The sequence below is a fragment of the Ochotona princeps genome, chromosome 2, assembly GCF_030435755.1.
Source record: "Ochotona princeps isolate mOchPri1 chromosome 2, mOchPri1.hap1, whole genome shotgun sequence".
NCBI lineage: Eukaryota > Metazoa > Chordata > Mammalia > Lagomorpha > Ochotonidae > Ochotona > Ochotona princeps.
In genome coordinates this window covers 159,064,150-159,089,808 of record NC_080833.1, presented here as the reverse complement: position 1 = coordinate 159,089,808, position 25,659 = coordinate 159,064,150, and the positions used below count along the sequence as shown (strand labels likewise).

The 25,659-nt window shown below is 41.2% G+C and overlaps 1 protein-coding gene across 4 annotated transcripts in view; it reads right to left on the bottom strand.

Annotated features, from left to right (window-relative positions):
- DNM3 (dynamin 3) overlaps positions 1-25,659 on the bottom strand; it is a 512,631-nt gene that overhangs the window by 259,210 nt on the left and 227,762 nt on the right. The gene's annotated exons all lie outside the window — the stretch shown is intronic.

The following is a 25,659-nucleotide window of genomic DNA, read 5'->3' as shown; positions in this document are numbered from 1 at the left end:
GTAGGAGAGGATGTAACGGTGGGGACAGTTGAAAACTGACTAGGGAGGCCAGGTGCTATAACCTTCTGGTTAAAGTCCTTGTTTTGCACACACCAGGATCCCATGTGGACACCGGTTCTAATCCCAGAAGCCCCACTTCCCAGCAAGCTCCCTGCTTGTGGCCTGGGAAAGCAGTCAAGAATGATCCAAAGCCTTGGGACCCTGCACCCGCGTGGGAGACCTGGAGGAACCTCCTGGCTTTGAATTGGCTCAGCTCCAGGCATTGTAGTCACTTGGGGAGTGAATCAGCAGACAGAAGATCTTTCTCTCTGTCTCTCTTCCTATGTGTATATCTGAATTTCCACTAAAAATAAATAAATCTTACGAAAAAAAAATGACTAGGGAACAGGGCTAAAGGAAGTGTTTATTCATGCTGGTGTTTTGCTTTCAAAAGAGAAGATGAAGACTTTTGTATGGGCACCAATTGAGTTCAAGAGGGAGCTTCCAAAAGTTCATGGAAAACAGAATTAAAAGATCATTTCATTTTGGTGGGATGTTTTTTGATGTTTGTGCATATTTTTGGCTGGAGAGGAAATAATTAGCACAGAATAAGAGATTAGTGATACAAGCAAGAAGATACAAGGACCAAAATGATGGCAGCAAAGAACACAGGGAAGGAGCTGGGAAGGTTGGGAGAGTGAAGGCAGGGGTACCTCCTCCATGAGGATGGGGAGGTTGGGAGAATGAGGGCAGGGGTTCCTCCTCCATGAGGATGTGGAGGTTGGGAGAGTGAGGGCAGGGATGCCTCCTCCATGAGGATATGGAGGTTGGGAGAGTGAGGGCAGGGATGCCTCCTCCATGAGGATGTGGAGGTTGGGAGAGTGAGGGCAGGGGTACCTTTTCCATGAGTGAGGATGGGAAGGTTGGGAGAGTGAGGACAGGGGTACCTCTTCCATGAGTGAGGATGGGGAGGTTGGGAGAGTGAGGGCAGGGGTACCCCCTCCACAAGGATGGGGAGGTTGGGAGAGTGAGGGCAGGGGTGCTTCCTCCATGAGTGGGGAGTTTGGGAGAGTGAGGGCAGGGGTACCTCCTACACGACATTGGGGAGGTTGGGAGAGTGAGGGCAGGGGTGCCTCCTACACGACGTTGGGGAGTTTGGGAGAGTGAGGGCAGGGGTGCCTCCTCCATGAGGATGTGGAGGTTGGGAGAGTGAGGGCAGGGGTACCTCCTCCATGATTGAGGATGGGAAGGTTGGGAGAGTGAGGACAGGGGTACCTCCTCCATGAGGATGGGGAGGTTGGGGAAATGAGAGCAGGGTGCCTTCTCCACAAGGAAGGCAGTAGTAAGTGGATCTCCCCATTGCTCCCGCTAAAACAAAGACACTAGATTATCTGCAGGAAAGTGAGGACATGAGAGTAGAAAGAATGATTGAAGATATGATACAGTATCTGGACAGTCAGAAATTGAATGAACTTAAACTTGAATTACTTTTTCAAAAAAGAAGATCAAAAATTGAGATTGAATCCCAAAAACTTGCAGTAGTAAAATCAACACAGTTGCATTTTCTAGGAGAATTTGGCATACTTAATACAGAAAAGGAGGAGTAAATAGGACTTGATCCCGGGTTCTGAATTGCCTTGACCTAATCATCTGGATGAAAAAACATGTACGGTTTGGGGCAAGAGGGTGTTCAACTATATCATGCAGAGAAATAAGATCTGGGGCTCTAATAGAAAGGAAGACAAAAGAACTACAGTGGTTCCAGGCAGTGTGTGTGAGAGAGGCAGATACTACATTAAACTTGTAGAGTTTAAGATGTAAAGAAAAAAACTTCCTGAGTTAACTGGCATTATTAGATTCATCTCTCAAAGATGTACCACTGTTTCCACATGCACTTAATGTTTAGTTGGAAGATACTAAGCATCACTTGGTCCAGTGGATAGAATCATTCGGGTTATGACAAAATTACAATTACTACAAATAGCCATCTGAAAGACATTTCCAAAAAGTAATTAGAATGGATTCAAGATTATTCTTGTGACATTCCAGCTATTTGCATTTAAATGGCCTTTTTAGATTGGAGGGAGAAAAGGATTCCAGCTACCATGTTGTGAATACACAGGGCCCACATGCCTTCCTGGCCATCTAAGGAAGCTGGACGCGTTCTGTGCTGAACACTCAACAATCAGGCTGCTGTCCTAGAGTCTGAGAGAAGCTGATCCAACACTAGTCATCCTTTTCTACAGGGGAAGCTACTGGCCACAAACTGCTTTGCCCAGCGACAATCTGCTCAAAATAGGAACTTAGGAAAAGCACTGGCTGCTGTGCTTATCACTAAGAAATGGAGAGGGAGAAAGGAACCATGAAATCCAGGCTTTAAAAAAAAAGTGGAATGTTATAGGAAAAGGCAAACATTCAGGACAAATGCACAAACCACAAGGGATAGGAATACTCAAGAAATTAATCAAAGGAAAACAAAAAATGAATGGTCAACAGAAGACAAAGATGAAACACAATTTTAAAAGAATGCAGAGACAAATGGGATTGGTTGCAGAATCCCCTCACAGAGAAACAGACACTAGAAAAAGTTAATTTTAATCAAATTTAGTACCAAAAAATCTATCATATTCACTAAAACTGCCACTTACAGCTTCTTAGTGCTGGAATATCAAATTCTGTTTGGAGTCCCCAAGTAAACAAAGACAAGCAAGCCCATAATTACTAGACTAGAAAGAACCTTGAGAGCTGAAAGGACATGTTCTTATTTGTTTGGCTGGAGACAAACTGTTTTTTAAAATTTACTGCCATAAATATCATCCAAACTTCTTTCACCAAATATAGAAACTTTGAAAGCAACTACAAGTTCAGCAACGGGCCTCTTCTATTGGTGACAAACCTACCCTAACGGAAGAAGTGCTGTGGTTTTCTCCATGCTATCAGAAAGAACACCTCATTAGAGTTGGCAAGACCTGCATGTTCGGGGTAGGGTCAGACCCCAGCATCTGGTAGGCACACTAAATCATGAAATAAATATGCAAGCCAAGAAATAAAGTTATGGAGAGAAAAATGTACATGTGGAAAAGTTCTAGCAATCCAAGGCCTTGAACTATATCTGGGAGCAAGGCATTTTGAACATGGCCTTGCTCATGGTAAAGGATGCAAGGGTTCTTTCTGTGTTTTTCAGTTGTTTTTTTCCAGCTAAGCAGCAGCTGTTCAACTGCAGCAGCCCAGGTAGAGTAAACCACGTTCCATTTGAGAGTTCGCTCTTGCAGATGACAAAAGCTTATACAAAGCCTTCCTCAATGGGTGAGCAGCTGCTTCTATAAAGTTAGTGCACTCACTGAGGGCTGGAGAGCAGCATGGCTCCACCAAAGGAAGAGGCCAGTCAGCGGAGATAGAGTGGAGGGGACTACTGTTGCATAGTCAGGCATCCTCAGAATACAGCTGCTTATCCTTGGGTTCAGTATTTTTCTGAGTAGACATGCTCTCATACAAGGATTCAACTACAAATGAGGGGAAAAAAGCCTGCCTGCCAATATACAGGCTGATAGTCCTCGGGATGTAAAGTGAGACCTATTATTTTCATAGGATGAAGTAGCTGAGGTCCACACACACACAGCAGACCACAGTTCCGGTCCTCAGGCCACGCTGTCAGAGAGGCCTAGGCAGCAAGGGCTAGAACAGATGCCCTCCACGCTGTCGTGTGCTCTGGACCAGAGCAAGCAGCAAACTGTGTAGCCTTATTCACAGTCTTGAGCACCCCTCCACCCCCTACAAGAGATCCAAGAGAAACACAAAAGCAAAAGAAAAGTAAAGACCACAAGCTTTAGAACAGCCTGTAAGGGAATGAGGGTAACACAGAAAGCGGTAATGACTGGGGTTGCTGTTACTGCAAACTGTCAAAACAGGCAGCAACATGTCAAGCGTCCTTCTCTGAGACTGTGTGTACACTTTTGATGGTGAATGTGGAATAACATCTAGCTCGCAGAAACCCTGATAACATAACTGCTTTGCAGTCTAGTAGAGCTGGAAGATTTCCCTCGTCTACTCTCTCTCCCCTAGCTATACTCTCTGACTAGTGGCAACACTTAGAAAAGAGATGTAGGTACATAAACAGGACCTGTCTGACGTCTAGGGACACAATCTGCTTCTTTAAATTTGGTTGTTGTGAAGCTAGTGCTGTATCATTTACAAAGTGAGGAACACAAACTAAGACGGACAGTGGGCACTTTCACAGCCCAGCAGCCCGCACCTGCTGAAGGAATTCCAAGTCTCCCTGAACCTGTTTGGCTGAGGCTGACAACACAGGGCAAACCAAGCGACAACCTCAACTTGAGTTTCACAAATCGACTAGTTTGCAGACTCCTTTGAGAGTTCATAGCAGCAGAGGTTCACGTTCAGATTGAGAACATGTCTATTTTATTGCTATTTAATAACTGGTCTATATTCATGAGCATCATGAGCAATGCAGAATCTCTCAGGGACTATGGAAACAACATGGTTGAATGTAATCTGAAAGAGGAAACAAAATAAAGAGCAAACAAAGAGCAGTGTGTCTGGGGGACACATCGGCCTCGGAGTGGCCTTTCAGAAGTACGGCTCTGACCTACAGCAGAGCGATCTGTCCACCAGTGGTCCTAGAATGAGGCCCAGGGAGGCCCCAGGTAGCATCCGAGGAATGGCTTCAAGCAGGTAGAGTGCGAATGCTAGGCTACTGGTCTCCTCCACAAGGATAGTCAAACCCCAGTTAAGCCCAGTGGAGTAAACAGTGTTCGTCTCCCAAGGCGTACTGGATGTTGGGGTTGCTTCCCCATTCATCCCATCCCAGGGGGATCCGGTGAGCCTGGAAGGGGGGCAGGGAATGCGACCATGGCCTTTACCTCCCCCATTTCCCCCATTCCTGGGGGAACTGTGCTCATACACAAGCATCCATGCTCTCACAGAGCGAAAAGGCCCATGCCTGAGCTGTGAGGGAGAAGTTCAACTCAGGGAAGTGTTCAAACAGCTCACCTAACACCATCGGCAAGTCAGTTGGCCAGTATTTCCTGAGTGGCTGTGCCAGGCACTGTGCCAGGTGCCCTGCCCTGAGGATCAGATATCCAGCTGTGTCTTCTCACTAGCTTGATATAATAAACACAATTTCATTTCTGATGAACTAATCTTATCAAAGGGACAAACACATGTTGAAGATTAATAAATAAGGTAGCACATACATAAAGAAATTATCTTTAAAAAAATCAGGATAAAAATAAAATATTTGATGAAATCTTGTTTTATTTCAAGACTTGAAAAAGCCAATCTGTCACTACTATGAATTAATTGATTCATTGAAATGTGTACATTTGAATGGTCCTCGTGGTTTTAACTTTCTAGGAAATCAGAATCTTGAAAGTATCTAAAAGAGGCAAAGTGAAAACTACAATTAGACTCTACCTCTAGGAATTCAAGAATGGAAACAATAGCTAACATTTACTAAACACTATTGTGTCATATATTGTGCTGTGAGCTCCATGCATTTCTATTAACCTACAAACAAAATAACCCCGAGGGAGGTGACACTTGGCTTGTTGGACAGATGAGGACACGGATCAGGCTCCTGGCCAGCTGTCAGGCCCAGGCACGCGGGCAGTAGGGCTTCCTTGTAGGAGAGACACGTCCCACTGAGAATACTCAGAGTTCAGACTCAGCACTCGAATGAAACAACATTTCTACAGATTTGGTTTTGGAGTCCCGACTCTCAGCCTGTAACACACACAAGACTGTTTGCTATATGGTAATAGCAATCAGTTGGAAGTAAACAATTAGACTAACAGGACACAAGTCAACACTTAAGTCATCAAGTTAAAAAAAGTTTTTTTTGGCCAGAGTATACTAGTATTGGACACATTTCTAGGGTCAGACCATTTGGGATTCACTTCCAGTTCCAAACTTGTTTCCTGGGTGATACTATATGAGTTATTTAACTTTGCTTTGCCTCAATTATCCTCAAACACGCTAGTAACACCAGTAATAGAGTTTCTGCAAGGACTGGAGCTCATACATACAAAAGACCTTTAGGTTAGCATCTACTAGCACTAGTCTGCATAACATCATGTTGATTATGCAAAGAATTCAAAACAGATCATAGAAAAGCAAAATTAACAGTATGAGTTTATTACGGTACAAAAAATTGGGGGCATGAATTTTTTTCATATCACCTGGAAAATGTATGCTGTGAAAAACCCATGCCTGGATTTCAAAAACATTTTTGCACCAAAATAAACGAGTGCTTTTAATCCTGTTTTTCCATTGTCTTCTTCATAAACTCACATTTGTTAACACAAAGATGCAAGAAAAGACTAATATTTATCAAAATGTGTTAAATTGGTGGCAATATGATTATAATTACTTCCTCTTTCAATTTCCATGTATTTTCCAATAATACTGCTATTAAAAATACAAGTTTGCATCACACTACTGTTCACTTACAACAAGCAATTTCTGGAGATCCTCTTTGATGTATAAGGAGGAACAGGATGCTGAAAAACTGGGGAACATTACCAACAACTTGGTGGGAAAAATAACCCAAGAACAAAACATAAAAAGAAGTATTCAAAAGCACTGCATGTAAAATCCACATGATGAAAGAATATAGATTATTTTAAATAAGACATTGATTTGATCAAGTAAAAACATATTAACAGTGTATAGTACAGACTGACTGCAAATAAGAAACCAATATTTAATATTCATATCAAATCATATTTTTGTTTGAAAGATAGAGATGCCCAAAAGGTAAGTTTCTGGTTTCTTACAAAAAAAAATCTCTAATCTTTACCTAATAACACTGGCATGAGTTTAAACTACAACCACCTAAGTAAACTTTTTATGTAAAACATCAGATTGTTCCCTAAAGCAACTGCAGACTTGTGTGGTGTCTCTGTCATCTTCCATTCACACTGTTTAGTAAAATCACATGGAACGTCTTCCCTGGAATTTCTCTTCCAGATCACTAACCCATGATCACACCGTCCAGGCATGTTTCAGGTCTCTGTACTTACGGGCGTTTGTACTGTCCTGATTCTCAAAACAATTCCTGAGGAATTTCTTCCCCTCTTATTGTATCCCAGATGTTGTTGAATAGCCTGTTTATGCATTATTTCTGCCACAGGCACAACTATTTCCGAGGAGTTCACTAAGCTGGAGCTGTTTATTCTCAGTTTACTCACCTAACCCTCTACAAGAGCTAGGCCATTAACCGTGATGAAAATCAGGGCTCTACTTTTCCACTTTTTTCCTGTGTATCTTTTCCATGTGTAGAGTTTCCTTTGAAGTTAATGGGCCTTCCATGTGGAAGAGATTCAAGTGATACAAAACAGAGTAAGAACTAAGCCGTCATCTATTTCTCACATCCAAGGACAAAAATACACAAACACTAAAGAAAGGATACCTCATAATTAGCCAGACCTGAGTGAAACTGGAATTTTACTACAAATAATTCAGAAAGTTTTCCTAATAAAGAAAAAAGCTTGTTAATAAATATGAATTCAATCATTCAAAAGAACATCAGTGAACACTTTGTATGTGGAAATTAAACAGTAAAGCAAAATAACAACAACAACAAATACAGCCACATCAAGAAGCTTATAGATAGATGATTGAATAAACACTAAGCAAAATCTCACTATTGATAAATATAAACTTACAACTGTGCCTAGGGCTGCCAAGGAGTGATTCAGAATGTCAAAATAACTTTTTAGCACTTGAGTTCCAACCTGCAGTGGATGGAGTGGCAAGCTGTCATCATGGCACATAAAGCCATGGTGAGCCTTGTGGGAGACGATGCTGCATGAAGGTAAAGCATGCTTGGCCATATAATTTATGTGAAGGAATCTTGTCTTTATCCTTAAAGAATGGGAAACTCTTTAAGTATTTAAAATTGGGCAAGGACGTAAGATTTGGATCATGAAAATTTTCTATCCAGCTCTGGTTTGATAAAGCAATAAAAGCAGGAGAGGTAGAGATCAATTAGTGGACTGCTACAGAATTCTGTCTCAAAGACAGTGTGAACACGGAGGCTGAGAGAAGGAGCCATTGATGCTGACCACGAAGGCCAACGGACAGACTGTTAGGCAAAGGGGGAAGACATAGTGAGAGGAGGAACACATCAAAAAGTGACCGGAAGAAATAAGACACTGGCTGTGAATAATCCTATACCAGACGTACATATTAGTGAATTGTTGATTATGAATGTGAGTGAATCAGGGGCTGTGGGAAAAAAGTGACTTAAAATGAGAGTTTGAGAGAAAACAGAAGACAATGAAGATCCTTTAAAGGAGATATATGTATGGCTAGAAGAGTGAGAAAAAAAGCAGTGAACTCTGCACAAGTCAATGGGAAAGGAAGTTATAACTGGGCAAAAGGATAAAGCTCAAATGTCAGCAGGGGGGAGCGCGAAACTGAAACAAAACAAGGGATTTCACTGATTAGTTACATGGATGTCACTGAGAGGTAAAATCCAAAATATCTAACAATTAGCATGACCCAGCCTCCCCAATTCAAAGGGATGCTGGGGTCATGATGCTGGAACAGGGTACAGGACGGAAAGGAAGTTGGAGAGACACTGCGAGAAAGATGTCAGTGTTTCTGGTGATATATGGGCAAGGGAAACAGCCAGTTACAACTGGTAGGAAAAGGCCATAAGCATGACAACGGTCACGCAGCCCAGACGTCCAGGCTGGCTAAGGAGTGTCCCATCTGCTGTCACAGTGCCTCGTGCAGAGTGCAAACAGCCAGACGAGAATGGGCACAGTTGAAGCTGTGCTGTGCCATTCTGAACTTGTGTGAATCAACACGGCTCAAAATAGTCTAGATGCAAAAACAAACAATAAACTTCTAAAAGCACTAAAAGAAAAAGTCGATAGTTGGCCAATGAATAACAAAACATGTATCAGAATACGCTTTAAAGAAGTTCTAGAAACAGGGCCCGAACAGTAGTCTAGTAGTTAAAGTCCTCACCTTGCACAGACCAAGATCCCATATGGGCGCCAGTTCTAATTCTGGTGGCCCTGCTTCCCATCCAGCTCCCTGTTTGTGGTCTGGGAAAGCAACCAAGGATGACCCAAAGCCTTGGGACCCTGCACCCACATGGAAGCCCCGGAAGAGGATCCTGGCTTTGGATCAGCTCAGCTCTGTCCAACATGATCTCTTGCGGAGTGAATCAATGGATGGAAGATCTTCCTCTCTGTTTCTCTTGCTCTCTGTATATCTGACTGCCTAATAAAAATAAATAAATCTTTTTATAAGAAAAGTTCCTAGAAACATTGGCTTCTACAGGGAAGCAACAACATGCCTTGTCGCTCAGTCATTCAGGTTAATGCTACAGAAAAATAACCGTATCAGTGTTTTCAAGGATAAAAATTATTAACAAAGTAACAAATTCTGAGGCTTGGAGTCCTAGGACATTCATATATTATATAGATACAGCTATAGAGAAATATGAACGATGCTGTAACATCTTTGAGGAAGTACACTGGTGAGGTTAGCATGTAGGTGTTAATATGTTAGCAGTTAATCCACTGGCAGAACCCATCACTGAAAATTCAAATGTTCTAGAGGAAAAATCAATGAATAGATCCAACATGGAACTTCAGTTTTAAATCTCATCTCAGTGAAAAGGAATCTGAGTCCACCCTTCCCCACATCAATGCTCAGTGTTTTGGGGATCCAGAGAGTACAGGTGATGAGGCTGTTTACGCCGACAGTGAGTTACTGTGGATGATTGAGGCCTTCTCATTATGCAAAAACAGGCACTTACTTTCCTCACTCACTCTAGCCAGTTTCCAGAGAGCAGCTGATCAGCTGATACTTCCTTAAAAAAATATTTAGTTATTGTTGGAAAGTCAGATATACAGAGAAGAGGAGAGACAGAGAGGAAGATCTTCTGTCTGATGGTTCACTCCCCCAAGCGGTCACAATGGCTGGAGCTGAGTCAATCCAAAGCCAGGAGCCCGGAGCCTCTTCTGGGTCGCCCACGTGGGGGAAGGGTCCCAAGGCTTTGGGCCATCCTCCACTGCTTTCCCAGGCCACAAGTAGGGAGCTGGATGGGAAGTGGGGCTGCTGAGATAAGAACTGGCACCCATATGGGATCCCGGTATGTGCAAAGCAAGGCCATTAGGCAGGCCATCAGAGCGGAGCCATCAGATGATTTTTCAGTGCCACATACTTTTAAACTGACCCAGCTGTCACCTCAGTACTTCTTCCTTGCTCTTGTGTCAGAATCCTGTCAGGGCTCCTAAGGGTGTTCGTGCTAGCTCACGCTAGCAAATGTACAGCAACAAATTAAAGAGCTCTTTGCGATAAACAACCTCTTCCTTCTCACTCCACTCCAAATGCATTCCAGCCTTCAAAGAGGGATCAAAGATGATACTTGTGGGCTCCTGAGTCGCAAAGACTAAACATAAAGAGCCACGGACATATTAAGGGAAATGCAGCCAATCTGAGACAGGGCTCAGACCTCAGGGAGGACTTCCGAGTGACTGATGTGGCTACTTCAGGGTTTCCCAAAGTATGTACTCAGAAATGCCGGTTCAGAGAGATATCCCATAAAAAAAAGGTTGTTTTTTTTTTTTTGATGGCTTAATTTTAATTCCTGCAATAACATATCTACTTTTCTTGGGTACACAATGTACCCTCTTATACAAAATATGCTGAGAAGTCCCAAGGTAAACATACCTTTTAACTGGTTTAACATTTGGTACTCCACATTTGACCATGAAGCCCTCGTTTCACATCCCACAGCATTCCGAATGTACTTCAGAAAACAGTGGGTTTGTGCAGTTGAGAGCTGCACATGAAGTACAGATCTGTGAGTGTCTGGGAGCTTAACTCCCTCTCACCTCTCCCACGTTCCTTCCCCAGGATCTCACCCGAGCAAGAAACACGCAAATCGAGAAGAGAATTCTGAATGATGGATGGCTCAGGAAAACATAGCTACAGCAATGCAAGGAAGTGGACTGAGCAGTAAGCATGTAAATCAATATGGGAAGAGACCAAAAATCCGAGCACCTCTGAGAGGTTCTCTTCAGATCAGATCAGAGTGATCAGACCCCTGTGGAACAGACACATCTGCCCAGGTGGACAGCTGGGAGGAAGACACACAGGTAAAGAAACACAGGCAGAGGGGACTATCTGAATAAACAGCCCAACCCTAGAGGAACTAGCACTTAATCAACACATCAAATATATTTAAACAGCAAGAGATATCTTTAAAAGCGAAAGAGACCGAGCCTGTCAGGGGTGGGGAGCGTTCAGTCTGCAGGCTGTATAAGCCTTATAAGCCATTTGGTCTGGACTTGAAATTCCATGAACCTCTAGCAGGTTAATTTTTAACTTTATAATTTTTGAAAGGTGCACAAATGATGTTATAAATATCCAAAGGATCCTTGGCAGGGAGAAAAAAAAACTTCTCCAACTTCAGTAGATATCAGCTAGAGACAGTGACACAGATTATCTGGCGAATGAATAGTTATTGAATACTTACTCAGTTGAGTACCTATTAATCTATTTCTAGGTATGCTCATGCTGTGGAAGTGGCAGAGGTGGGATACAGGTCAGGACAAATAAAAACCAAACAAAAAAGGAAATTATTTATCAGAAGATCAGTACTATGCAAGAAGCAAAGCAATCCAGTCTGAGTGAGGGAGAGGGGAATGCTTTCTCACTCAGTCAGGAAAGGCCTCTGATGAAATCCTGCTTCTGCACAGATCTGAGGGAATTTAAGTATTTAGCACTTTTGCTGTGTGGGACAACAGAGTGAGGAATGAATTCTAGAGACAGAGGGAACAGCAAGTACCAAAGTCCTGAGGCAGGAATAGCAGGGAGCCCCATTGTGAGCGATGGAGGGGCAGTAAGAAGTGTGATCGGGGCAGAAGGGGACTAAATCATGTAGCTTTAGAAGTCTTCAGATGTGATCGGAGGGTTTAACAGAGAGAAGACAGGACTTGTCTTAAAGAGAGCACTCAGGATGTTGGGCAGAGAGACACCAGGAGACCAGTAACCCAGCAGACGACAGACACATCCAATGGGTCAGTAGGAATGGGCAGAATGAGAAGTGGGAAGATTCCAGGCATGACAGGAGATGTAGACGGTCACCTCAGACAGCCTATCTGATTCTCTGTGTCTACCCACAAGTCAAGGAGCTGTGGCTACCTAGACTATAAAGGATGTTGTGAAGAATCAAGAAAATGATCAGTGTAAGTGCTTAGAACAGGGCTAGTTTAAAGAAATGCTTAGCACAAATTGTTCTCTTATTATTATTCATCCAAATAGGAATGTCTACACTGAAAGGAAAATTTGAGTAACAAAGCATCTAACACGCTGCCTGATCAAATCATCTGCAAATTATGGTCTTGACTACTTAAAAAATCAGATATGCCAGAAATAGACAGAAGTTCTGGTAATGTATCAGCCCAAGAATTTTTTTTTTAAAGGAGTCCATCTATAACATTTTAATGACAAATAGAGAAGCTTCATTAAGCCGTATACCTTTCCTCTGAACCCTAACTGCTCACATATTGGCACTTTATATCATCCTGCTTTGAATTATTTCAATGATGCTTTCTTGGTGTCCATTTCCCCATTAAGACTATAGTTAACTGGTTGAAGATATGGCTTTCTGGGTTTGAAGATCAGTTTAGCCATTTATTAATGATGTGAACTATGGCAAATTGCTTAATCTAGCCAAGCCTCATATTTTTTTTTGTCACCTGAGAACTAAAACCAACAACTCTAACCTCAAAAACATATTCTAATTATTAGCTAGATGGATTTACATACAGTATTTGGTAGAATTTGTCATACAATAATTTTTTAGCAAATGAAAGATAGTATTATCAAGTAAGGAGCAACTGTGCTTCTGTGTTTTTTTAAGCTTTATTTAATTGAAAAGCCAGATTTACAGAGAAAAGGGGAGAGAGAAAAAGATCTTCCATCCACTGGTTCACTTCCCAAATGACCAAAATGGCTGGAGCTGAGATGATCTAAAGCCAGGAGCCAGGAACTTCCTATAAGTCTCCCACATGGGTGCAGGGTTCTAAGGCTTTGGGCCATAATCTGCTGCTTTCCCAGGCCATAAGCAAGGAGCTGGATGGGAAATGGAGCAGCTGAGAAACAAACCAGCACCCACGTGGGGTCCTGGAGCTTGGAGAAGGAGGATTAGCTAATTGAGCCACTGCTTTGTGCTCTTATCAACTGCTCATCTCATCCTCAGATCACAGGTGGGTCAGGAAGTAATTATTGTAACAATTCTAAGACAGGGCCAACATCACCACCTAGGGCTAGCTACAAACACATAGCAAGTGTACTACATTTTCAGTGTCTGTGAGATAGCTATGAGTAGAAGGATGGGAAATGCGGAAACAGCTCTGTTATAATCCAAATAAAATCTGTAATTGGCAGTTAGTTCTGCTAATCACTCTGGAATCATCTTAGCTGAAGATTGGATTCACCACATTTCAGAGCTATGTCTATCAATTTTTATGATGACAGATTTAGACAGCAAACTTAGAATGTCACCATAAGCAAACCCGAGATGATCACTAATCAGTGATGATTAAATTTAAGAATTAATTTTTTTCTTCTGGATGACAAGCAGCATTATATGTTCAAAATTACTAAGCAAGTTTATGATATTCTCAGGTTTCCTTTCTGGATGTTAACATCATAGCTTTTGACTCATTATTTTATACATCACACTACATATCAGATCCCAGATTTCAGAATATTTAACTCTTTTCATTCATTCAATATTTTTTGGCTGAGCATTTACTCTGAGTAGATTCTATGTTAAACACAGAGAATATAGCAGTGAAAATGAGAACCGTCTCTGACCTGACAGAGCTTATAGGCAAAGCTGAACGACAGATGCTGAACAAGTAATTTTACATGCTTGGGAGAGGTACACGTACCTCTTGGAAACACGGTTAAGCACAGAGAAAGCGCTCCGAGAGGGCTACTTAGATGGGCATTCATGAACGGCTGTTATCTGGGCAGAAAGGGAAGAACTTGAACCACTGGAAAATTCACTATGTTCACGACTATGGGAGCCCAGGACTCAAAAGTCTTAAACGGAAAAGGAGTGGGAACCAAGCAGGGCAAAGATAACTGATTTAGAATATGGACTTTATTCTAAACATGAAGAAGCAGTTTGAATGACTGTAAACTGAGGAGCAATAGTTTCACAATTTTTGCTTGTTTGTTTCCACCAAAAAAAAAAAAAAAAACAAAATTCACATCAAACATTTCACTTGTTTGCAACTTCAGTATAAGTTTTAAGGGAGAGTGTGGAACTTTTGGTTAAAGTCAGTCTTTTAATTATTTGTGTGTTTTAATTCTCGATATTGTTCCTGATCTCTGTAATCATGACTAATTGAAAATTGGCTGTAACTCAAGATACTCCATGAAGAAACTTAATAAAAGTATGTAACAGATGAAGTCTGTATTTCTATTGAAAACTGGAGCGCATATAAGTAACAGGCATTCTGGTTTCTATGGGAAATGGAGAGGCCCTGGTAAATATCAGTCATCTAGAGCAACTATTTTGTTAATCCCATAAACTAGCTGCAGATGTTGGCTCAAATAGCTAGGCTTTGCATCTGTAATTTTAAAATTGTCTCATATTTCTAAAACCTGACTCTGCATGCACCGGAAATCAGTGACATGAATTATGAACTTCAGGAAGAGGAGAAGCATAAGAAATGCCAGAAGTGACAGGAGATAATATTGCGAGTGGTGGTCGGGCTCTGTGTACAGGATGAGTGAAGGATGACATGGTTCCTTCCTCCAGCACACGGATCCTGCAACCAGACATTGGAAAATGAAATCCTGCAAGTGCATGTACCAAACAAGAGGAAGTCATTTGCAGATAGTTGAGTTCTCAAAAACAAATCCTCCTTTTTCCTTCCCCTCCTCCACTCTACATCAGGTCAACAGGAAGACCAGAGTTTCTGGAAAAGGAAAAGAAACTTAAAAAAAAATTGAGAGCACAATGTATGCTGAAATTTTCTTACTTTAATTAAGAAAATCAAGCTTAGTAGTCAGGGCAGGAGAAATAAAATGACTCACTGTAAAAACAATATCTCTATTTACTTAATATTAATTATTTTCTCATTGAAGGCAGTAAGAGAAACTCCAAACTGAAAAATGGGGGCTGAAGAATGTAGACGTCTATAGGTAACTGACTCACAGTATACAGAAATTTGTTATGATGGTGACTTATTTGATTTAAATATTTTTTTGCATGTCTCTAGCTCATTTTTATGTGTGTGCATTCTTCCCTAAGTCATGTTCCATCAGGCAATGTGAAATGGTAGTATATCTAACGGTCTGCCTACATCTATCCCAGGCCAAGTGTGAACAGCATCACTAGGAATCGGGACAACATCTTCAGCCATCAAGGCAAGAACATAGTGTAAGGCTCAACTGCGAGACCCAAGCACTCATTTCGTAGCTAGGGAACATTCGCCTCATAGAAATCCCATTGTTACTCTGGGGTGGGCATTTCATTCCTTGGTTCAGCTAACACTCCACATGCTCCTATTTTGTTCAAGAGATTATCTCTAAGTTTTAGTTATTTTTCATTTATATACTTAGGAAATACACTGCTTAGGAAATTAACCACTTTGGTCTTTCCAGATTGTGTAAGATAAATCTGAGACCAGTATAATTCTTTCAAATTACTAAAGCTACTCCATCCAGTCACAATGTTGGTGTACCCTGGCACCGATTTCCCAGGGAAAGGAAAAAATGATTCATGCAAACAACCACACAATTGCTCCTTGCAAACCTCTGGGAGGAACAAGGGAGGTTTCAAAAAGGGATCAGAGACGATGGCAAACAGAACTTAAGACTGATATGTCAAGCTAATACAGAAGTGATCTAAGACCCTACAATTAGAAGACATCTGTTTACATGAAAGGAAGAAATACATTGTACTCAACTGGAATTATGCCATTACAAAGCAAGATCGGAGAAATGTTTATGCTGAGATGTCTCAACTGATCCCCCTTAATGCCAGGACTGATAACCCTGATATCTTATATTCTTGACACGAAGACCCTGTCTGAAAGAGCAAATCCAGGATGACGCTGAGATTGGAGCCTTCAAGGTTTACCAACAGGTATTTCCCCAACCTGACACACTGAACATGAACTTTCTTCTCTATGAATTGAAAACTCCTAGAGCATAGAGATGTCTTTGTATCTTCAGGATCTTGGGTTACATATTCTGACTCAGGAGAGTGAGCGGACTCATCCTTTCCAGCAGTAGGTACAGCTCTACTGTAAAATATGTGCTGATTCTCACTTCTTTTAAGTTAAAAATGATGTGTCTCTTTGAGTGTGCTTGTGGGTGTTAGGGCATGTAGGCATTCATGCATTATAAATGCAGCTATACCTATGGAGGTGAGTCAGACTGAGTGTAGTAAGAAGTATATTTGCTTTATCTGCATGAAAGTTTCACAATGAAAATGTGTTTGTGCGTTTCTTGTATATTTTAAATGAGATTTATAGTTTAAAATTATATGCAACACTGATACTTTGTGCTAAGTAAGTCATGCATGTGTGGGACCCACATAAAAGTTAAAGCAAGAATAAATAAATAAATACATTTTAGAAATTGGGGGCCAGTTTGTGGCACAGTGGTTTAAGAAGCTGTTTGCAGCTTCCTGAGGGGGCTGGATCCTATATCAGAGCCCAGGTCCCAACCTAACTCCTTGCTGCTGTGCCTGGAAGAATGGTAGTGGATGACCCAAAAACTTGGGCCCCGCCATCTATGTGAGATGCAGATGACCTTCAAGGCCTGAGCTTTGCCCTGATCCAGCCCCAGCCACTGTGGCCACTTGGTGAATGAATCAATAGATGGAAGGTATTTTGCTTCATTCCTTTCCCTTTGTCTCTGTCATTCTGTTTCCAAATTAATAAAACATAAATCTTCAAGAAAAACAGCTAAGGAAAAATTGAATAGTGAAAACACTATCTTGACCTGCCACATAAAAAGCCTGTGGTCAAGGGCTGGAGGATGAGTTTGCTGGTGAGGCGTAGAAATGAGAGCACCACCACACAGCTTCAGGGAACTCTGGTAAAACATCCAAGAGATGGTCCAATGCAGTGCACGGTCGTACAAGGTGGAGAACAGAGTGGACGAGCTTTATGCTTGGTCTTTGAGGTACCTGCCTAAAGGCAGATAACCAACAACCCATACGAAGCCTTTCCACCACCTAGGTGGTTGAGAAGGCATAAAGCCGAGGCTTCTTACCCAAGACGCAAACTCAAAATTAAGAAGCAGTTAAAACAGTGAACAAGCACTCTTCATCAAGGACAGTGAAACTGATATAATCCCAAAGTCTACCAACACTGGAAACAGTCCTTAACAAGCAGACATTTAAGGCTTCTTATCTGTTAACTCAAGGGCATGCTCAGTTCTCAAATTATAATAGTTAAAAACTCAGAGCTTACCCCACTAGGAGATCTTAAAATTCTTAAATGCTATAAATTAGGAGATCTTAAAAATTTTAAATGCTATAAAAATGCAAAGGAATTTTAGAATCATACAGATATTTCACTGAGTTGGAATCAAACATCCAACACATGTACAAAGAAAGACAAAGAGGACAGCATAGTTAGTGGAAGAAAAGAAGGAAGGAAGGAGAGATGGAGAACCGGGGTGGAAGACAGGAGAGAGGCAGGCAGCCTTGGGAGAACCGGGGAGGAAGGCAGGAGGGAGGCAGGCAGCCTTGGGAGCACAGGGGTGCAAGACAGGAGGGAGGCAGGCAGCCTTGGGAGCACCTGGGTGGAAGGCAGGAGAGAGGCAGGTAGCCTTGGGAGAACCGGGGGTGGAAGACAGGAGGGAGGCAGGCAGCCTTGGGAGCACAGGGGTGCAAGACAGGAGGGAGGCAGGCAGGCAGCCTTGGGAGCACCGGGGTGGAAGACAGAAGAGAGGCAGGCAGCCGTGGGTGAGCCACTTGCTCCTTTTTCTGTTGGAGCAGGATCAGGCCTCCACTGCTGACGCCAAGACCAGAGCTTAGGTGAGGCTGGATTTGCAAATGGAAGGGGGTTTTCCAGGTAATTTTGAACAGATGAGATCTGTCATTCACAACCTTTCTAAGCTTGACACCTTCAATTAAGGTACAACTCAGCAGTAAAAATACAGGAAGCACATCTGTGGATTTTTCTGGGAGAAAAAAGAAAAACCGAGATGACATGGCTTCAGCATTGTTGCAGACACAACTCTAGATTTAAAAGATGCAGAAAAAATTATCAGACTGTACATTCCACAAAATGAGACCTTCCTTCCCTCTATTTCCTATCTCACTAAAACACAGTGGACTTCTGTATAAGCTATTGACTTAGCTCCTCTGGAGATATTTTCCTAGGCAAGGAATGAAAGGGAAACATTCGAACAGTTATTAAAATTTGGCATTGTTAATTACAGTTTTTGCAAACTCAACTCCATTCCTTTTAGGATCTAGCAGTCCTACTGAAAGGAAACATTTAATGAATACTTTATAATAAGATAAAGTATTTAATTACTTTAGAATAAGATAAAGTATTTAATTTTATCACTTTAGAATAAGATAAAATTAAATGTAATAATGTGACTTCCCATACCAGAAATTGCAAAATGAAATTGGTGATGCAATTTTAAAAATATCAGAAGCAGTGGTTGCAGAATTATCAGAGAAGCAATTCTGTAATTGAATTGCCTGGGTTTTTATTACTGTGCTGTTTATTTACACAGACTGGAAACATAACTTGACCCTTCTATACCACAGTTTACTTATTTGCAGAACAGTTAGTAAGGATACCCACGTCATAGGGCTATTGGAAGGAGTGAATGAATTCACCAATAGCCACACCTAAGCATCTAGCCACCATCGTTGCACTGAACACTCAAAAACATTCTTATGAAACAGTTACTTTCAATTTATTATCGATCAGAAACCCGAGGAAGACTAATGCTACATAATTTGCTCATAGATTACACAGTGACTTCACTGTCTCAACTCCAAAAAGCCAATTACAACTGTGCTGCTTCTCAGCCTCGTACTCTAAGCATCAGAATAACTGAAAAACAAAAATAAACTAGGGGTAATTGATGAACTAAAACACTCAATAAACCTTATCAACAAATGAATGAGTTTAAACAATGTAATAATCCCGTTTTCCAAATTAAATCATTCTGAAGACAGTGCTCCAGGAGTCCTTTCCCCATCGGCAGAGCGGGGCCTTCTCCCAGTGGCCATCCTCTCTGTTTCCAACCGCAGCTGTGACTTTCAGACAGAGAGGCAGTCCAACCTTCCCGGCAACTCCTGTGATCCTGAGAGCAGCCAGCTCTGGCCCAGAGAATCTGGTTGAAGCCAGTTAGTGTATCTCATTTTCTGTCCACAGTGATTGACTCACAAATGAGTGCATGAGCTAATCCAGGCCCATCAGAGCGAGTATCATCACTTTTCCCTATGATCTAAGTCAATCAGAAATGAGTTTAGAAATGAGTACATGATTCAAGCCAGAGGGAACTTCAGGTTTTTGTTTTCCGGGTTTTTTTTTTCCTGAAAATTCTGGGAACTTATTATTTCTGTGGATGCAGAGTCTAGTTAAGCTTACAGAAATTAAATCTGAATCTGAAAGAATTCCAATATTGATAGGCAGATGTCAGATAACACAAGGGGGTTGAGTGACAAATTTGAAGTTGTATTGTAGTACAATAGGTCAAGCTGCCTACTATGCTAGCATCTCAACTTAGCAGCAATTCAAGTCCCAGCTGATCCAGCTCCCTGCTAATACATCTCTGGTCCAGCTCCCTGCTAATACACCTCTGATCCAGCTCCCTGCTAATACACCTCTGATCCAGCTCCCTGCTAATACTCCTGAGGAAGCAGTGGCAAACGGCCTACACGCTCCACCCCCACCCCCTCCCATGTCAGACCCAGTGGCATTCCTTGCTCCTGACCTTGGCCTGGTCCAGACCCAACCTTTGGGGACATCTTGGGAGTGAACTAGTGAATAGATCCCTCTCTCGATCTCATTCCTTTTCTCTCCTCCTTTCTGTAATCCTGTCTTTCGAATAAGCTAACTTTTACAAAGAGAGCCAGTCTCCAAAGGGCTGAGTTATTACCTGACTATAGCATAGGGGTGTGAGAACGCTGGATTATCTATCTTACGCTATAAAGTTGGCATCACTTGTTACCCAGTAATGAAACTTTCACCTCTTTTGATATTGAACTCAAACCATGTACTTATAATGGCTAGAGAACTGGGGCACTTGGTAGGAACATTTCAGGATATCGGGGAAGAAACTACTGTCTACTGAAACTAAGTTCCTAAAAGCAAGGAGAGAAGATGCCCTGTTTGATAGGAAAGGTCTTTGCTGCTTACAACCTATAATACCAAAGCTGATAATCCAGGTGCCTTAGAAATGTGTGGGTTTGAGAAAGCCAAATTTCATGCTTCAATCTAAAGGTAGAACTATAATGCGCACATTGATAGCAAATTTATGATAAGCCTGGGACTAGAAGATACCCTGATCCTCAGTTCATATATGCACCTGCCTGCTCCCTGCCTAGGGAAGGACTTCCTGTTTACGTAATCACAGCCGATGACCCATAGAGCATATTAGTGGTGCCTTCTTACCCAAGACTCCGGAGATTAAAGGAACAAATTACAAGTCATAAACAGGCTACATCAATTGTCCTGGCGCCTAATATTTTCAGATCCAGAATTTTTCACCCATCTTTTGAGTTACCTACACTTGAAGAAGAAGATTGTTCAGAAATATCAATAGCTATCATTAGTTATGGCCCTTCTGCACTGTCTCTTAATTTATTCCAATAACACCTCTTATTTTCAATTTGCACGCAGCATTCTCTTGTCTCTTAAAAAAAATCTGGAAATATAACATTCCACACGCTGATTTCAACCTCCCAAATCATCACCCATTTCTTTTATTACTCATGTGCATTTTCTGATTTCAGTAATACCTCCAGTGCCTTGACTTACCCATTTCCTTCCAATCTTCAGTCAACATCATCTTTTGTCTTTTCTGTTTTCCTGTGCACAAAGTCTTAATTTCCTATTTCCCTAGTTGAGCCAAGATGACTGAATTTTGGGTGATGGGATATCAATGGAAGCAACAGATGGGATAGTGCTTAAAACTCTCGCTCATTCAGCTTCTGCCTCTTTCCCTCCTGTTCCAAGACTGAGGAGGATTCCTTAATATAGCATGTTTTTGACCCTGTGAAACAGAATGCCCTTATCTTCACAATGCTCATTGCATTATTGCAGCAGGGTGAATTATATTTTTTACTGTGATGAAGAGGTTGTAACTTGACTGATCCATCTTGATTAACGCATCAGTAAAACACATAAATTAGATCACACGGTCTTCTCAACTTGCCAGTATTCAAAACTTAGATTCAACTTCCCTTTTGAACTTATATGCTAAATCCCTGGGGGTGAGGGATGGGGGGCAGCAGATTATGTCAATTACCTGAGTTCTCAGCTTCATAGCCACCGTCCAGTTACAAGGAAGAGGACTTCACAAGATCCAAAGAATTGATACTAACAAACTCCAGCTCTCGGAAAGCCCCAGGAAAAGGACCACCGAAATATTCTCTCCATAGCTTTCATTCCACCACTCTACAACTTATTCGTCTTCATTTCTCTGACTTCCTTTTTAAAGTTTCTCATTCTGTTCCAGGTCTTCTTTCTCCATCATTTCTTAAATCCTGTTATTTCCTTCTATGTCCTCACCCTTTGGAGGCAGTTCCCTCTTCTCCATGGCCTCAGCTGCCACTTATGTACTGACAACCATAAACCCTATATCTACATTCAACATAAGCCCCAAATCTCAAAACCTGACAACGTCTCCAAAGAACACAAAGTTGAATTCAGCCCTCCCTTTGCCATCTTCTCTCATGCGTGCATCTCCTTGTTATACCTCCGTTCTGAGAGAATTACCTTAGCTATAATCATGGGAAAATCACTTAATTCCCCCCCAACAATGATTTCTAATTCTTCCAACACTACTCCTAAATACATCCTCAATCCTCAATATATATATGGATTGATGTATGTATATATGTGTGTGTATATATATGTATATACACACACACATACATACATACCAACATACATATTCTCAGCCCAATTGCTTCAAGAATATCCTTGCCAATTTCCAGATCTCTAGATTTTCTCTTCAAAATTGTTCTGTTTGGCTGACACCCAGATCTCCCTTAGATAAAATTCAGTGGCTACCCCTTCCTTGCTGGAAAGAACTTAAACTCTTCTCCAATGCTTTCAGAAGAAATATTTCTCTGTCTCTTCTGAACTCAACACTACATGCCAGCTTTTACGCCAGATTCTCACAGTGACTCATATTCAAGGCAACTCTCCCTGACCCAATCCAAATCTGACCCCCACATAATGTTCTTTACTCGTAATTTTAACATCTATGCCTAAACCAGAAACCTGAAATATGGATGACAATGCAGACAATGTCCAGTTCTGTCCCTAGCATCCACAGATTTTCTGGATTCTTCTTATTTTTGGACTCTTCAATTCCACCAGTGTCTCCTCAAATCTACTACATATATTCAAGCCCATCAACACAACTCCTTGTCCACAACAGCCTCCTACATAATTTCCTTTTCCAGGCTTACATCCCTTTCAAAATGTTTATTCTATAGGCAAGATTTTATTTCTAACATACTAACATGATTTGCTTAACACTTACTTTATGATACGCCACTGCTTTCAGCAGCATGAAGATAGCTTTAATGGAACCTATGTCCCAATAAAAGAAGACAAAAAAGAACAAACAACAACAATGAAAAACCAAGACTGTTTCAAATAAAATAGTGACATAGACAATGCAAGACATCAGAGGAGGAAGGTAACTTTAAGATCCAGCAGTCAGAGCTGGCCTCTTGGGGCAGTGATGTCTCACTAATTTTGAAGGGCAAGTGGAAGCTGGCCTCGGAAAGGAGGCCAGTACAATGTGTTCACTTACCATCACCCACACTGGGCTGTGAGCTCTTTCAATAATGGCCCATGACTGAAACATTCTACTTCTCTAAATACTCACCACCGTTTTTGTCATGAATTTTTAAAAAATATATGTATAGGAGCTGGATGGATAAATGGAATTAAAGTTTGAGTTTCTGAGCAGTCCACCTATGGGTAAAGTGCACACTCACATGTTCTAATATATTCCTTGATACCATTTTGTGAAACTATTAAAATTTCTAGGCACAGAAAACTGAATGGGGTTTATACTTTAAAGAGCTTCTTTTTTTTTTTTTTTTTTTACTTTTCCCTAAATCTTTTTAATATGTTTCTGGACAACTCTTACAGCCAGTAGTCCTAAGAGGACAGCAAAATGAATGAATGACTCATCAGGAAACTGCAGGACATTTTGGTCCCACCAGCCACAAAGGCCCGCCGGCCCTATTCTCTTTAAAGGAAAAATTGTTGTCACTTAAGCCCAAATTAACATCAGGTACTCAGATTCACAAAGCAAATAATATCAAGTCATTATACTTTATTTTTGCAAAGTATAAAAATCATACAGGATGCCTTAAAGGAACTGAGCATAAACTAATTTGATTCTGGAAAACAGAATACTCCTTTAAAACTTCCTCACTTGCAAATTGAAAGATGTTTTGTTTCAGCAGCACCTGACCTGATGTGAGAAATATTTGTATTTTTTACTTAACCCATACTTGATGTAACTATTCATCTATCTCATTGCACAAAAGGATGCATTTAATTACAAGGTGCTATGTCTGACTCCATGATGATTGTGAAAAATACAAGACATAGTCAATATATATTTTTAAACTAAAAAAAAAAAAAAATCTACCCTTCAAGGCATGCCTACTCCCAAGCATTTTAGATAAGGAATTTATATTCTATCATGACAATCATACAAATTCTATTATCTGGAGCAATAAAACTCAACAGGTAGACTCTGATACAGTGAGCAAAGCTCAAGCTACAACAGCCTCATTGCCATGATTTTAACATTTGGAAGTAACGTGAAAGGAAGCCGCCACCAGCTTCGGTTCAGACTCAATTTAAAATGCATTTTTGTGTCAGTCTACCACGATCCTGCTATGTGTTTATACTGACAGAGTCAGAGATGCCTCTGATTACAAAGAAATTTCTGTTGTAAATTCTTTGCATCAACAACTAGACATAATTTGGGCATTTCAGGTGTTGTGGCAGAGTGAAGCAGCTGCCTGTGGTGCCAGCATCCCATAATGGAGTCGGTGTCAGTCCTGGGTTCTTCAATTTTCACTTAGTTCCCTGCCAGTGTGCCTGGGAAAACAATGGGGGACGACCGAGGACTTGGGCCCTTGAATACATGTGGGAGACCCCCAAGTTTCTGGCTCCTTGCTTTGGAATGGCCTGGCTCCAGCCCAGCTCCGACCAAGATCTGGCCATTTTGACCATCTGCGGCGTGAACCAGCAAATGGAACATCTCCCTCTGTCTTCCCACTCCTATAACTCTGCTTTCAAATAAATAAATCTTTTTTTAAAAAAATGTTATGGCTTGTAATTTTCCCAAGGGCCTCACTGGTCTCATCTATAACTTTTATGAAAAAATTAAAATTTTCATATCATTTTCCCCCCAAAATAGCACCTACCTGCTAGTAGCAAGATTTTAACTCTTTCCAGGCATATGTCTCGTGCTGGCTACAAACCTCATTAAGCATATTATTTCTGACTTTTTAAAAAAGATTTATTTTTATCAAAAGAGTTACAGAAAGAAAGAGAGATGAAGAGAGATTTTCCATCTGCTGGCTCACTCCCCAGATAGCCACAAGCGCTGGAGCTGAGTTGGTCTGAAGCCAGGAGCCAGGAGCTTCTTCTGGGTCTTCCAAATGGGTTCAGGGGTCCGAGAACTTGACCATCCTTGGCTGCCCTCCCAGGCATGTTAGCAAGAAGTTGCATAGGAAGCAGAGCTTCTGGGACTCAATCCAGCACCCACATGAGATGTCAGAGCCACAGGTGAAGGGTTAGCATGCTATGCCATGGGACTCTCAATAATCATCCTGTAGAAATAGTTTCTGTTCATCCCATCACATAACCCAGGCTAAGTTTATTCAGTGCTATACAACTCAGTGCAAAGTGGAATATCAGCCCAAAACATTTAGGTTCAAAATCTGTTTCTTCCATAGATATGGGATTATTAGTTGAGCCACATTGTACAAAGTTGAAAGGATAAACCTGGTTCACACACAATAGAAATGAGAGCTAAAGCCAATGCCAGTCATCTGGCAGTGTCCTTATACTTCAATTAAAAAAATGGCATTTGGGCTTTCAAAAATCAACTCAATAATGATATAAAGTGGCCTTTGGAAAAGTTTCAATTTTGCTTTATTATTCAAAAATGAATCTAAATAATTGGAATTGAATCACCTTATCAACAAAAAAAAGCAAAATCAGATATTCAAGATTCACCCACCTTTTGGAAGCATCATCTACATTTACTGGAAATATTATCACACAAAGAGAAGAGAATAGCTTATGCCTTATAACAACAAAGCATAAAAGGACAGAGATGAAGATCATTAATGATTTTAATTATTTTAAGGCCCATTAAAATTAGAGAAATATCAAAGCACCCACAATGTTAAGGGTT